Source organism: Macaca fascicularis, chromosome 7 (assembly GCF_037993035.2).
Source record: "Macaca fascicularis isolate 582-1 chromosome 7, T2T-MFA8v1.1".
NCBI classification, from domain to species: Eukaryota; Metazoa; Chordata; class Mammalia; order Primates; family Cercopithecidae; genus Macaca; species Macaca fascicularis.
In genome coordinates this window covers 12,762,276-12,778,950 of record NC_088381.1, presented here as the reverse complement: position 1 = coordinate 12,778,950, position 16,675 = coordinate 12,762,276, and positions in this window count along the sequence as shown.

The window sequence follows — 16,675 nt, the reverse complement described above, 5'->3', positions numbered from 1 at the left end:
TTACTTATTTCTTATCTATATTACCTATTTTTAAAGATAGAACACTAAACCAATTGAGGAAAAGTAGTAGAGAAGAAGAAAATAAAGTACTCTATATTGTAGCAACCAATTGTTCATAACTAAGTTCAGTATGGTTTACCTTGCTAAAATATAAGGTATGTATGAACCTTTATGAATATGGGATTCTATGAAACAGGCAACATCTTGTATTTCATCTGGAATTATTTTCTACTATTGTTACTATTCAACTAAAGGCATTTTTAAAGGTTATTTCCAAAAAGATGATCTAGTTACCTGACAGATTTCTCTTTCAAAGGCCAGAGTAGACACACTTTCAAGGATTCCTAGCAAAAGAATTGATGAATATACAGAGGAAGATAGGGAACACAAGGAGAGGCAAAGTCAAAGTAGCATTGAATTATTTGACCCACTTGTGCCCCTAAGTCACTCTGTTTGGTCAAATAAAGTATGCAGGTCCTGACTTTCAAGGCACCAAACTTCTCTGTCTTGAAGGCTGAGTGATTGGGGTCACCAGAATGCAACACTTCAAAATACTCGTCTGATTTGGCTGAAATATCCTCTTAGCAACCCACTGATTCTTTCAGGTCAGGGTTAAGGTACATATGACAGCACTGTTACTGACCACAGAATTATCAGACCCCCAAAGATGTAATTGCTAGCAATATAAGAGGCTGTAGGAGAGAGAGATGGTTTTTTTTTTTTTTTTTTAATGCCGTTTCAAAAATGGCTATACCTTTCTCACCTTGACAGAGAAAGTAGATCTTCCTGAAATGCTTCCACTAGCTTCTTTGTCTGGGTGACTATGAACACTTGAAGACAGAAACCTTCCTGATCCCTACAGCTATTTCCGTTAACTCCTTGAAGACCAAATAGTATGTGCGCTCAGCTGCTGAACTGTTTTAATGAGGTGTCACTGATTTTAATGGGGCAAAAAAGATGGATGATTTACACCAGATGTCCATAAGGGCCATTCGGGGATTGCTTTGCTGGACACATAGTACATCATGTTGCTCGTTGAATTCTTAAGGGGTTAACTTGACCTTTCCTTTAACACGGCACTAAAAATAATGTAATTTCCATTCTCGGTGTCTCTTTTATTTATATAGAAAAGCTTCATGACAAACCCACCAGGCCTCTGAGAGCAAGCTTCTCATTTATGTCTTTGCCATCCATAAACTCTAGTGGGTGATTTTGAAAGTGAGAATAGACACCAGTGGATGCTTTACCCATGAGCATGAACCAGGCTTTTATTATCAACACTTCCAGCAATGAATCATTCCAAGACGAAAGATTATTTTCTAAAAACTGTTGGTCATTGTTGTATACCTCATTTCTAGAAAGTTTATTTCCACTCAGACAATCAATACCATTACCCCTTGGAGTATGAAAATAAAATTAAAAATAAAAAACATAATTACAAATATTCTTTGAGACATAATGTCTTAGACATTATATTACATTATTATTCCTTATTTTCTAGATTCTTGTGAAATATGCTTCTTCACTATTTGTTAAAAGTTGTAAGATGAAAACTTGACTTTTTTTTTTTCTTTTTTTTTTTGTGTGGGGTCTTGCTCTGCCACCCAGGCTGGAGTGCAGTGGCCCAATCTCTGCTCACTGCAACCTCCACCTCCCATGTTCAAGCAATTCTCCTACCTCAGCCTCCCAAGTACCTGGGATTACAAGCGTGCACCATCATGCCTGGCTAATTTTTGTATTTTTAGTAATGATGGGGTTTCGCCATGTTGGCCAGGATGCTCTTAAATTCCTGACCTTGTGTGATCTACCTGCCTCGGTCTCCCAAAGTGCTGGGATTACAGGCATGAGCCACTGTGCCTGGCCAGGATTCTTAATTCAGAACATTTTCTGGTTAAGAACAGAAGACCAAAGATCTGAGTGTTAACATTTTGCCTCTTGTTTGGATCCAACAACTAAATTTGACATGTTATCCAGAGGTCATTATGCTCTTATTCCAACTCCTTATGAATAAAGAATGTATTTATTTGGTGGTTATCATGATCTTTGCAGTGAGTGAATCTTCATATTTTGTCATATATTTCCTTTGAAAATCTGATATTATAGTTGATTGCAAAAGAAATCTAAAACCTCAAATGCTTATAACAATCAACCAATCATGGAGGCATATTTTTGCAGAGGATTGAAAAAGCAACTAAACAACAATTCATCATTTCTTTCTTTTTTCTTCTGCTGCATTTCTAGGGTTTACCTATAAATTTGGATTCTAGATGAGGAATTTCATTTTGCCTTAAAGGTGGCATAGGAATATTGAAAAAATAAAATTTCATAGCCAAAAATAATTTTCATATTTTTCTTGTTGTAAATTTAAATTTTGCATGCTGTCATTTTTTGGTCTATTATGTTAATGTATTCTTTTGTGATACCTAAATATATTTTAAAACAATACATAACAATTTGTAAATTATATTTTCTTCTTGAAAAAAGAACTTCTGTGAAGACAAAGACGAAGAAGGAAAAAAATAACTCAGAAAGAAATATTTCTCCCTTCATCTTTCTCTGATATTATTGATCACAGTTTTTTACTTGAGCAGTGATGGAAATGTGATTTCTCTTTCTAGTCTTAATATGATATTTACTTTCAATGTGAGTTCACAGTTAATTAAGCACACACATGTTTTACTCTTGCTCATCATATTATTTCACTGTTTGAGTACAAAAACACTTCATTACAAGTTTAGACAACATCGCTCATATTCACCATTACTGTTTTTACTCAGATGGAAAAGGATGTTAGCTTTTCCACCCATTATCTTTAGTGGACTTAATCTCATTTTCATACCTTTTGTACCATGTATATCTTATGTGTCTGATCTTACAATGCTGTAATAACACAAGCTAACTTTTTGCAACATTTTGCTTTATAGACATATACCTTCCCCCATTTTTTCTTTTGTTGTAATTTTTTAATCTAATTATAAATAACCTTAAGCATAAAAATGACCCCAAATGTTCACCTGTTTCTGTGAATACACTTATCAAGAGGTGGAGATATTTTGAATCTGGATTGGCCTTGTTAAACTGTGACTTCTATTCATCTAATGTCCAGTTCTGAGTCTAAGCCTCTAAAGGTCTTATATACATATCCACCCTTTCTCTTACTCTTCTTCCTTTACTGAGAGAACATACCTGGACTAATCTTCTAGATGACAAGATGCAAATGGTCCATTTACCCACGTTGCCTCATCAGACATTTCAGTGAGCCTCTAGCCTAGACCAGAAGAACCACCAGTTGAGCCCAATGTAATCCTGTACCCCACAATATTGTGATCCAAAGAATTGCTGATTGCTTTAAGCCACTATTCATGATATATTTTGCTATGCATCTATAGTTTTAGATTCAATTAGATTTAGGTTCATTGTTTTTTGGCCTTTTGGTTAAGATCAAATATAGATTTAGATTCAAATAGATTCAGACAGAAAAATATGGACATTACTTATCGTCAATTGGAGCTATTCGTATGGTACAGGAGCTTTTGATCCACTTGAGACTGCCGTCCTTTGCTCTACAATGCGCTTTTTTGGGGGCCTACAATTTATTTGCCAAGATTATTCTTTTAAATTAATATATAGTGTTTATCTTCTCCAAAATTAGCTATTAGTGTCCATAAAGGGTTGGTAAGGACAGGGAAGAAGATTTTCCTTTGAGGGGCTTCTTATTTTTAATTTGAGTAGTGATCACCAATATTTTGTAATTAAAACAGATAGTTTTTTGCTTTCGGTTTTTCTGTGTTCTTTATTTTCTCCATACATGGCTGTGTGATGTCCTTGCTTTATAAAATTAGGCAAATTAAAATTTATTTATTAACTTATTTTAGGTTTAGCAGTACTTGTGCAGGTTTGTTATATAGGCAAATTGTGTGTGACAGGGGTTTGGTGTACAGACTATTTTATCATCCAGGTAATAAGCATAGCACCTGATAGGTAGTTTCTTGATCCTCACCCTCTTCCTACCCTCCATCCACAAGTAGGCCCCAGTGTCTCTTTTTCCCTTCCTTGTGACCATATGTACTCGATGTTTAGCTCCCACTGATAAGTGAGAATATGTTTGGTTTTCTGTTTCCATTTTAGTATGCTTAGGATAATGGTCTCCAGCTCCATGTTGCTGCAAAGGACATAATCTCATTCCTTTTTTATGTCTGCATAGTATTCCATGGGATATTTGTACCACATTTTCTTTATCAAGTCTACCACTGATGGGAATTTAGGTTGATTCCAGGGCTTTGCTATTGTGAATAGTGCTGCAATGAACATACAAATACATGTGTCTTTATAATAGAATAATTTCTATTCCTTTACGTATATACCCAATAAAGGGATTGCAGGGGCAAATGGTAATTCTGTTTTAAGTTATTTGAGGAATCGCCAGACTGCTTTCCACAATGGCTGAACTAATTTACATTCCCACCAACCATGGTGTATAAGTGTTCTGATACACTGCTTTTCCACAACCTCACCAGCATCTGCTATTTTCAGACTTTATATAGAAGCCATTCTGATTGGTGTGAGATGGTATCTCATTGTGGTTTTGATTTGCAATACTCTAATGATTAGTGATGTTGAGAATTTTTTCATAGTAGAACCATTTCTGTGCCTTTGGTGTGTTATCTCTTGGGACTTCAAGCTTAAAAAATTTTAATACTCAGAGCCATGGCAACTGGCAGATGAAAATTTGCAAGTGTGCCATTAAACACAATCATGAGAGGAGCTACTCTTCCTTCTATCCTTTAATTCTTATACTTACAAATTCTAAATATGGGAGAAAAGACACTATATGTTGGTTAATGGTTAAGAGCATGTACTACATCCTACAGGACAGAACCTCATCCTTCCAAGGTGTGGCTCCTCAGTTGGTTGTTATATCTGAATCTTTGGTGGTTAATTTCCCCAGTCTATAAGATCATCTGCTTCTAGGTGATAGGCAGCATGACAAGACCAGTGAATCCTTTGGATACTAACCCATCATCTCGTTTCATCAATATAAAGTGAGTCTTTGATGAGAGGTAATACTTGTAGGATACCATGATAGGATATAAAGCATTCAACAAGTAAATGGATGGCCTTCTTTTAAAAGCACATTAGGTCCCATTTATCAATTTTTGCTCTTGTTCCAATTGCTTTTGACATTTTCATTATGAAATATTTGCCTGTGCCTATGTCCTGAATGGTATTACGTAGATTTTCTTCTAGGGTTTTTATCATTTTGGGCTTTACATTTAAGTCTTTAATTCATCTTGAGTGAATTTTTGTATAAGGTGTAAGGAAAAGGTCCAGTTTCAATTTTCTGCATGTGGATAGCCAGTTTTCCTGACACCATTTATTAAATAGGGAATAATTTTCCCATTGCTTGTTTTTATCAGGTTTGTCGGTGATCAGATGGTTGTAGGCGTGTGGTCTTATCTCTGGGTTCTCTATTCTGTTCCATTGGTCTATGTGTCTGTTTTTGTACCAGTACCATGATGTTTTGGTTACTGTAGCCTTGTAGTAGAGTTTGAAGTCAGGTAGTGTGATGCCTCCAGCTTTGTTCTTTTTGCTAAGGATTGTCTTGGCTATACAGGCTCTTTTTTGTTTCCATATGAATTTTAAAGTATATTTTCTAATTCTGTGAAGAATATCAATGGTAGTTTAATGGGAATGACATTGAATCCATAAATTACTTTGGGCAGTATGGCCATTTTCATGATATTGATTCTTCCTGTCCATGAACATGGAATGTTTTTCCATGTGTTTGTGTCCTCTCTGATTTCCTTTAGCCGTGGTTTGTAGTTCTCCTTGAAAAGGTCCTTCATGTTCCTTGTTAGCTGTATTGCTAGGTATTTTATTCTCTTTGTAGCAATTGTGAATGGGAGTTCATTCATGATTTGTTTCTTTGCTTGTCTATTGTTGGTGTATAGGAATGCTTGTAATTTTTGCACATTGATTTTGTATCCTGAGGCTTGATGAAGTTGCTTATCAGCTTAAGAAGCATTTTGGCTGAGATGATGGGGTTTTCTAGATATAAGATCATGTCATCTGCAAACAGAGACAGTTTGAGAAAACCATCAGAGCGAACAGCAATTACAGAATGGGAGAAATTTTTTTGCGATTGGTCCATCTGACAAAAGTCTAATATCCAGAATCTACAAGGAACCTGAACAAATTTACAAGAAAAAAAAAACATTAAAAAGTGGGCAAAGAACATGAATAGACACTTCTCAAAAGAAGACATTTATGAGGTCAACAAACACATGAAAAGCTCAACATCACTGATCATTAGAGAAATGCAAATCAAATCCGCAATGAGATACACTCTCATGCCAGTCAGGATGGCGATTATTAAAAAGTCAAGAAACAACAGATGTTGACAAGCCTGTGGAGAAATAAGAACTCCCTTATACTGCTGGTGGCAACGTAAATTAGTTCAACCATTGTGGAAGACAGTGTGGTGATTTCTCAAAGACCTAAAACCAGAAATGCCGTTTAACCCAGCAATCCCATTACTGGGTATATAAACAAAGGAATGTAAATTATTCTATCATGAAGATACATGCATGCATATATTCTTTGCAACCCTATTCACAATAACAAAGACATGGAATCAACCCACATGCCCATTTATGATAGACTGGATAAAGAAAATGTGGTACATATACACCATGGAATACTATGAAGCCATAAAAAGGAATACAACAATGTCCTTTGCAGGCACATGGATGGAGCTAGAAGCCATTATCCTCAGCAAACTAACACAGGAACAGAAAACCAAATACCATATGTTCTCACTTATAAGTGGGAGCTGAACAGTGAGAACACAGGGACATAGGGAGGGGAACAATACACACTGGGGCCTGTTGGAGGGTGCCAGGGGAGGGAGAGTGTAAGGATAAATAGCTAATGCCTGCGGGGCTTAACAGCTAGGTAATGGGTTGATAGGTGCAGCAAACCTCCATGGCACACATTTACCTGTGTAACAAACCTGCACATGTGTCCCAGAACTTAAAATAAAATTATATATATATATGTGGCAAAGCAAACAATTCCAAACTCAAAGTAGGTACCATTTTAGTGAGATGGAAGAGGTTCTCTCTATATAATTAACTTGCCACCTTCCAGGTAGTTAGTTGACTAATATCCCGTGATGTATGACAATATATTAAGGTTCTGGGTTTGTCATAGTTTCTGGCAAATTGATTTCTTCATCAGTGATGAAAATTAGGTAATAGGTAATTAGCCTTGGTAAGGGGAGTTCATGTTTTTGGGCATCCATCCTTGCCTTCTTCAAGGGTTCACTGACCAAGCATTGGACCAGTTGAGAAGAAGATTTATTTATGGCCAGATTTTCTTGTCCTTTTAATTGTTATGAGACCCCTTTAAACTGAGGCCTTTAGGTCCTCATATGGGATGAAATTGTTTTTATATTCTGGGTTTGTTCTGATACATCTGTGCATATATCTGTTTCTCAAACATTATTGGCACCAGTCCTCCAATCTCATCTCTCTACTTAGCCAGCCAAACTAGTATCTATTATAATTTGGTGTAGGGGTAAGTATTCATCAAGACAAAGTTGCATTTAAAGTACTGAAAGTTTCATATACTGAGAAATTTTTTTTTCTCAACTGTCCTTCAGGGGCTCCTCAGCGGGCAATTGCAGTCTACTTCTGACTGATGCCATCCAATAATGTGGGGTCATTTATGTGCCACGCTCAAATATATTTCTTTGAGTCAAAAGGATATGGATAATTGTTTGTAAGGTCATAGATAGGAGTCAAAGGAGAACTGGCAGTTCTATAAATGTCAGCACATGGCACTGTGTGTAAACTACTCATGGAATTTATTTGGGTTTTCAGGAACTACCTGCACTTGGTCAGATAGATATTACTTTTACCTGATGATGGAGTTCTGACATGTATATCTGACTTTATGACTGATTTACATCTAATTTATGTCATCTACTTCATGTATGTGGCTTGGGTCACATGATCACCTCGTGTGCCATCCTCATGAGGACCCTCTTAACAGAATTCACGACCTAGCCAAAAGTTGCTTTTCAAGAGTAGCCATTCTAGTGAAGGAATGCATGGTGAGGTTTTGACTTCTCTTGGTTCCATATCAGATTCCAATTTACCACACATACTTTGAGCGTAATTTAATCTTTGTGTCATTGGGGATGAATGTCAATACAACCTGGAGCAGCTGGAGTGACTTTTTTCTTCAGACCCCACAGAAAGGAGGTAACCTTTAAGGTCCCTGCTGTAAATACAACAACGCAACGCACCCAAATATTGCATAAGCTGCCACATCATTCAAAGCACTCTGTCTCTTTCTTGGTGATACAGAATGTAATCCATCACTTATCAACATGTTTTTCATTCTGGAAGGGTCATTCCAGGTAGCGAACATTTCTTAGAATTATTGATTCTTCCAATTACTGGATGTTTCATTATTTAACCCCCACACTTTAGGTGGCGGGCCCATGATTTTCATGGGATTTATCTGCTTCACTTAAATGTGTCAGATTACTTGCTACTTACTGCTCTTCAGGTCCTATCTGCATTATGTCTTCAATGTAGTGAACCAGCATGAGAGCCTATGGCTTGTTGATATAGTAAAACTTCCATCAGACAAAATTCAGCCAAAGATTCAGAGACTAATGTGATATTGAGGCAAGATTTAAAGGTATATTGATGCCCCTGACAAGAAAAGCAAATTGCATCTTGTGCTATCATTTATCGGAATAGAGAGGCAAAAACACTTGAAAGATCAATTATTATATGCCAGATGGCATAGACTATATAAATTAGCTTTGTTATCTACTTTAACTATACTGAAACATTAAATGAGGGAACTGACCACAGTCATCACGCCTTCATCTTTCAGATCTTCAATGATGCACACAGATCGTTGGAACAAACCCAGAGATGTAATTTTGCTTTAAATGTTGAGGAAATGGAGATATAATTACTTTTATTTTACCATTTTTAATGTATTCTCCCTATTCTGTGAGCCAGGGAGCTAATCTCAGGATTATGTCGGTGCCTGAGTTCATCTATCACAACTCTGCATTCCAGAAAATGGGAAACAATTACAGAATGGTTCTGTTTCTCCTGCCTCGGCTCTAAGATGGACTTGGTTCAAAATTCTATTTGTTGCCTGATTATCATAAATCTCTTATTTTAGGCTGAATCAGGAATTATTACCAACAAATTACCTTTATGCAAGCCTCTGATTCAAAGGCTCTGATTCAAAGGCTTGGATAAATGTAATCTATTGGGGGACGTAACTCTTTGGGAATGGGTGTTGGGAATGAGAGAAGAATGTATAAAATATTTACAATATTCAGTTGGCCACTATTGTGGGCAGTGGGACTCAGTTCTGCCAGGGCCTTCTAAGTGGCTGTATAGAATGCACCTCAGATATGTCCACCCACATGTTTTAAGGAAGCATTTATGCACTTGTTCACTTCTCCAAATGATCTGGGTTACCCTATGGCATGGTAAGTCCCTGGTGCTTTCAGTTCATGTATGTGTGAAGGTCGAGATAGTTCACACAAGTGTCCCACCATGTTGCCAGACTAATGCTAGTCTAGAAAGTAAGAACAATACATGGTACCGCTGTAGTGTCAGATGACACCTCCATGAAGCTGCTGCAATAGTGACTGCGGAAAAACACGGGAAAAGAAGATGAAACGTAGAACACAGTGGTTTATTAAAGGCCCCTTCTCTGACCAGTGGCATTATGGGTCCTCAGAAACTAACGCTAGTACATGAATAATTCCCAAAAGGTCTATGTTGTTTTTCTTACGGTCTATCACAATGCTTACTCATAATATTATTATTGGAAGCTTTTCCATGATAGTATCTGGCCTCCCCTTTGCTAAAGCTTGTCTGGATCTGGGAATTGACTCAAGTAAGGGAACTGGTTGAGGAAAATTTGCTTTGCATTTTGGTAGTTAGAACTAAGACTTTATTCACTAAATCTGGAGTTTTGATTATACAAAGAAAGTAGGACCTAAGTGAATTGCTCACCTATTTCATTTGTAGGGATCTCATGGTAACTCATCACCACCAAAGGTATCTCTAGTTTGGAACATTATAATCATCACTATGGCCTTGCTGCTTATTGCAGTAATCACATGGTTAAACGTTCCTGCTTGTCCATGGGATCCTGCCATCTCTGTTGAGGTTATCTTACGAAGTTTTCTTTGAGAGTCATCTATAGATTCTCTTGGGAGATATAATTAACTTTTTGGAAGGCACATGACACATGAAAAATCTACTCCAATATTTCTGTCTTTTTCATTCCTTGGATTTCATCTTCTTTTTTTGTTTGTTTGTTTATTTTTTTGAGATGGAATCTCTCTCTATTGCTCAGGCTGGAGTGCAATGGAGTGATCTCGGCTGAGTGCAATCTCTGCCTCCCAAGTTTAAGCAATTCTCCTGCCTTAGCCTCCTGAGTAGTTGGGATTACAGGCCTGTACTACCATGCCTGGCTGATTTTTGTATTTTAGTAGAGACAGAATTTCACCATGTTGGCCAGGCTGGTCTCAAACTCCTGACCTCGTAGTCTACACACCTCGATCTCCCAAAGTGCTGGGTTTACAGGAGTGACCCACTGTGCCCAGCCTCATCTTCTGTTTTAAACCAAGAGATTTATGGTATTTTGTCTTAATTTAAAGTAGGCCTTTATTGTTTTAGAAATTATCTTCATTCTCAAGAAACCAATTAACACATCTCTAATAGTTCAAATAAGCAAATTTATTTTATAAAATAATGTCAACTCAAAATCTGTTCTTGTTTTCTCTGACATGCTCTGAATCTATTCCCACACAAACTTCAAATTTCAAATACCTCCAAATAAAGTCATAAAGCTCGAAAACTTACTTGTAGTATAAACCTTCTTTTTCTGGGTTTGACTTTGTGATTTCTTTCTGAGGATTTCTGGGTTCTGATTTAATTTATAGTTTAGGAGATGGTAATGGAGAATTACATGTGTAGGGGCAGGCGTGGGTGAAGGAGTGGAGCAGAGAATAACTGATTTCTTCTTAATAGATAACTTCCTCAGCAGAGGGTAATAGAGTCTCCAAGGAACTCTGGATTGTAACTGTGTTTAGGTTCAACTAGGCTCAATAAGCAGTCCAAGGTTCTCCTCATTTCCTTGAGGTTCTCTTGTCTGCATCTGATTTCCTGTTACCAATTTCACTGGTAGTCAAGAATTTTATTCCTGAACAACAAAAACTGACCGTGATTAAGTTAATCAGGAAAAGACTGTAGTTATCTGGTAGCTCATGGAATCCACAGAAAGGCTGGAGAAATAGTCAAGGCAAGGTACAGCCACAATCCCACATCCAGATGCCAGAGCCAGCATCATTGAATATTTGTTGCTATCATTGCTGCCCCTGCAACCACTGGGTATTCATGGCCATGTCACTAAATTCTCTCTTTTTAAAAATAAACACTTTATTTTAGAATGGTTTTAGATTTACAGAAAAATTGAGGAGACAGTACAGAGAGTTCCCACGTAGTCCTTGCGCAGTTTCTCCTGTTGTTAAGATGTTTTTTTAATATGTTGTGTTTGGTACAATCAATGAATCAATATTGATCCAAATTAGCTAAAGTTTATCACTTACTCGGGTTTCCTTTGTTCTCATTTATGCCTTTTTTCTGTTGCAGGATGTCATCCAGTAAAATACATTATATTTATTTGTCATGTCTTTTTAGGCTTCTCTTATCTGTGACAGTTTCACAGACGTTCCTTTTCATAACCTTGACAGTTTTCAAAAGTAATAGTTGAGTATATTGTAGAATGCCCTACTACTGGAATTTGTCTGAGATTTTTCTCATGATTAGACTGGCGTTATCAGTTTTTGAGAGGAAGACCCCAAATGTAAATTGCTATTTTTATCACATTATATCAAAGGTACCTACTATCAGCATGGTTTAAGACTGTGATGTTAATCTTGATCACCTGGCTAAGCTAGTGTTTGCCAGCTTTCCTCACTGCAAAGTTATCATTTACCCCCTTTCCCATCTGTACTTTATGGAAAGAAGTCACTATGTGCAGTGTCTTCCTAAGGAACAGGGAATCATATTGCTCTCCTTTAGAATGGAGTATCTACAGATGTTGTTTGGCACTCTTCTGCACAGGAGATTTGTCCTTCATTCCCAATTTATTAAGTTGTTTGATCACTCATTTATGGCAATATGGACTCACTGGTATTTATTTTATTCTTTGGGTTATTATCTGAAGCTATTTTCTTTCTTTTACTTTTTCTTTTCTGTTTATTTATTTATTTTTTCTTTGAGATAGAGTCTCACTCTTCACCCAGGCTGGAGTACAGTGGTGTGATCATGGTTCACTGCAGCCTTGACCTCCCTGGGCTCAGGTGATCTTCCCACCTCAGCCTCCCAAGCTGGTTGGACTACAGGCACATGCCACGATGCCTGGCTAATTTTTGTACTTTTTGGTAGATGTGGGGTTTCGCTATATTGCCCAGGCTGGTCTCAAACTCCTGGGCTCCAGCAATGCACCAGCCTTGGCCTCCCAAAGTGCTGGGACTACAGGTGAGAGCCACCACACCCGGCCTCAATACTTGATATGGTTTCACTGTGTCCCCACCCAAATCTCATCTTGAATTGTAGCTCCCATAATCCCCACATGTCATTGGAGGGAACTGGTGGGAGGTAATTGAATCACGGGGACAGGTTTTTCCCATGCGGTTCTTGTGATAGTGAATAAGTCTCACGAGATACGATGGTTTTGTAAAGGCCAGTTCCCTTTGCACACACTCTTGCCTGCCACCATGTAAGATGTGCCTTTTCCCCTTCTTTGCTTTCTGCCATGATTGTGAGGCCTCCCCAGCCATGTGGGATGGTGAGTCCATTAAACCTCTTTTTCTTTATAAATTACCTGGTCTTGGGTATTTCTTCATCACAGTATGAAAATGAACTAATACAATACTATTTTCTTTACCTCATTACTCAAATTTTTCCAGCTTTGGGAGCTCTTTCAGTTGGCTCCTGTGTCCATTTGACATCTCCCTGTGAATATGTGTGTGTTTTAAGCACTTCCTTACTTTTTGGCACTGCAGAATGCTCTGTGTCATCTTATTTATTTCCTGCTCCAGCCCTAGAATCAGCTGTTTCTCCAGTAAGCCTTGGTTACTTTTATTAGAAAATGGCGTTAGAAACAAAGAATTGGATTCTAGATATGCTTGTGGCTACTGGGATATCATTTACTTTGGGGTATCTCAGCAGACAGAGCAGAAAAATATGTTTGTATAAACTAACCCTTGTATATGTACATTTATCTATATATGTTATATTTCTATGTGTAACCATCGATAACTATAGTAAGGTAAACTTGAGTTTTCTGATATCAATAAATCGAATCAATTACTGCATAAATATTTCTAGCCTTTTCCCCCTTGCTTATCTGTAAATTCTGACTGCAACAGTGAGAAAACTGGCTCCTACCCATCCACTTAATTGCTCAATTCTCATATGCGTGTAAAACAATATCAATTTTTAACCCATTTCCCATTGCACATTTATCAAATACAGTGCTTATATGTAGTTCCTTTTTTTTAGTCTTACAGATTCTGCTCATTTCCAAAATTACTTACTTCAACAACTTTTCCACTCACCTTCTTCAATGAGGTTCTTTGATATCTTTGTAATATATTTGAAATCTCTTGTCACAGTTGTCTTCATTCCTTCCTGGAATCCCTGATCTCCTAAATGATTTTTTAAAATGTACACTAATGTTTACTTCTGGTGTTATAAGGTTGATGTTGTTGGTTTTTGTATGTATTTCCATGTTCTTTTCTTTTTTTCTTTTTCTTTCTTTCTTTTTTTTTTTTTTGAGGCAGATTCTTGCTCTGTCACACAGGCTAGAGTACAGTGGTGTAATCACAGCTCACTGTATCCTTGACCTCCCAGGCTCAAGCAGTCTTCCTGCCTCAACCTCCTGAGTAGCTGGGACCACAGGCATGCACCACCACTCCCAGATAATTTTTTTATTGTTTGCAAAGGTGGAGTCTCACTATGTTGCCCAGGCTGGTCTTGAATCCTGAGCACAAGCAATTCTCCTGCCTTGGCCTCTCAAAGTGCTGGGATTACAGGCATGAGCCACCATGCCTGGCCCTTTATGGGTTTTGGCAAGTGCATAATATCACGTATTCATTAGTGCAGTATCACACAGAATAGTGTCACCACCATAAAGTTACCTTGTGCTTCACTGATTCATCCTGCTCTTTCCTCCTTGATAACCACTCATCTTTTTTAATTTTAATTTTAATTTTATTTTATTTGTAATAATTACTTCTCATGGAGCAGGGCTAAGCCATAGGCAGTGTGCCCAGAGTTGGCCCACTAATCTTTTTACTGTCCCTTGCCTCCTACTTCTTTCTTGGTGGCAGTATTTCCAATTTATATCCTTCAGACACATGACCACAGTTGAGTAGTTTTCTACCTCCTGCTGAGGTGAGATAGAAATTTGAAGAGGGAGAAAGTAGCAGTAAAAATTATTATTATTATCAACTAACTAATCTTCTCTCTTCAAGTTTCCTAGTGGTTGAAATGAACCATGAGAAAATGCCTGAAAACCACTGATGATGGAATGGTTCCCTGGGCCAGGTTTATGGTGATCTTGAGTCTTCTGAAGTCATCTCAGGATTTCAAGTTTGAAGATGGCCTTCGACAGCTGCTTTTGATGAGTGTCATGCTTCACTCACTTGTGCTGCAAGCATGTACTGCACAACTGTGCTTTTAATAACGTATAACATACATGATTTATTAGATAGAGACTTAAATCCATCAGACCTCTCAAGTGACTACATTGTATTAGGTATGTTCTTACATATTACCCCTTTTACTTATCATTAAAAGCTTCATTGAGTAGGCATTATTATTTCCACTTTTTACAAATAGCATAACTGAGGTTTAGGGCAATTAACTACGAACTGTCTACAAATTCTTTTCTTCTAGCTGAGAGAATGTTCCAGCAAAGTCTTTTCCTCTGGAATACAGGTATTGCTTATGACAAAAATGTGGGCATATTTCACGATGATTACTCTTCTCTTTCTGCCAGATTCAAGAGGGCATCTTTCTCAGATCTTTACCATAAAAACCTTTGAGACTCCCTGGAGCTAAAACTGACGAAAACCGTGGGAACACCCTTAAAGCTGTGGCTTCCAGAAGTTTCTCACTCTTACAGTAGCCTCAAACTAAACCTCTATTCCTAGGTTAAAATTACCATTTAACTATTTCTTCCAGTTAATGACACAAGCAGCTTCTGTTTTGGGTAAGCAGATCTCAGCTGTGATTGCCTGGATATGCCTCCAGATTCTGTTGCAGCTGTTTACATGGAGACCTAAGTTCTCTGATAGATACGAGAAATATTCATTTTCATCTGTCCAGCTCTTTTTTGTGTTAAGGACAGAATTCGGACTGCCATGCTATTTCTATGTCAGAACTGAAACTATAAGTTCCTCATTGAACTCTTGGATCCATTGAAATAATTCCTGACGATTGTAGAGTAAACTACCGTGTCACTTGTTCAGTATAGAGTCCTCCCTTTCAACAGGCTTCTCTAACAACAGGACACTGAGCTCTGTCTCTCATATAAAGATTCCTCTGAAAGAGCAAAGGTGTTTTGGTTCCGCCAGCCAATTAGAAGACTGTCTACGAAATGTTCAACGGCAAAATTCCAAGAACGTTTTCTCCAGTTGAGTATGTACCATTAAATCAGTCCACTCACAGCACTGGCTGTTGTAAAAGATCACCGAGTGATCTTTCAGATGATGTTTCACTCCAACCTAAATAAACGTAAGTTGCTCCTCATTTTTTTAGGATACAGATCAAAACCCTTAGCCAGGCAAATGAATCATTCCATGATCTGCTCCTGACTCCTGCTCCGGTCAATTCCACTGTTCCTTTTATTCAATAACCTGTATCCATACTGGCCTCCTTAAGTATCTTTTCCCACTTCATAACCTTCGCATGTGCAGTTGCCTATGACTATAACATTCCTCCTTTCCCTGAGTAACTTTAGTTCATACAGCTAACTAGTTTTTCAGTGAAGGCTTCTTGGGTCTTTAGATCAAGGCTAAGTCTCTTTCATTGCAAGCATTCACAGAACACTATATATTTTTTGGCAAATATCACAACTGACATTATTTACATTATTGTGTAATACTTTGTTTAATAGCTATCTTTTCAATGGACTATACACTCCAGGAGGTTAGGGACTGCCTGTCTTGTTCACTGTTGTATCCCTTGTACCAGCAGAGTTCCTGGACAATATTTTTGAATGGATAAATTATGAATAACTAAATTCAATATTTAGTTACATTTATGGAAAACTAAATACTTGATTTGGAATTAGAAGCTACAGAAACATATAGAGGAAATAATGAAATGACCAAAGATTGCCAAGGAGAAAACTAGAAGAAGATATTTAATATGAATAATAAAATAAAATTTCTCCCCTAGAGACACTCAATACTTGTAAGGAGACTAGATTTCTTACAATTTTCCAGAGGTGGCTGTGACTTAATTTTTTTGGATACCAAAGGAAACAATGAACTCAGGATGGTGTAGAACTCATGGCCACTCAGATTACAGCATCAGTAAAAATGATT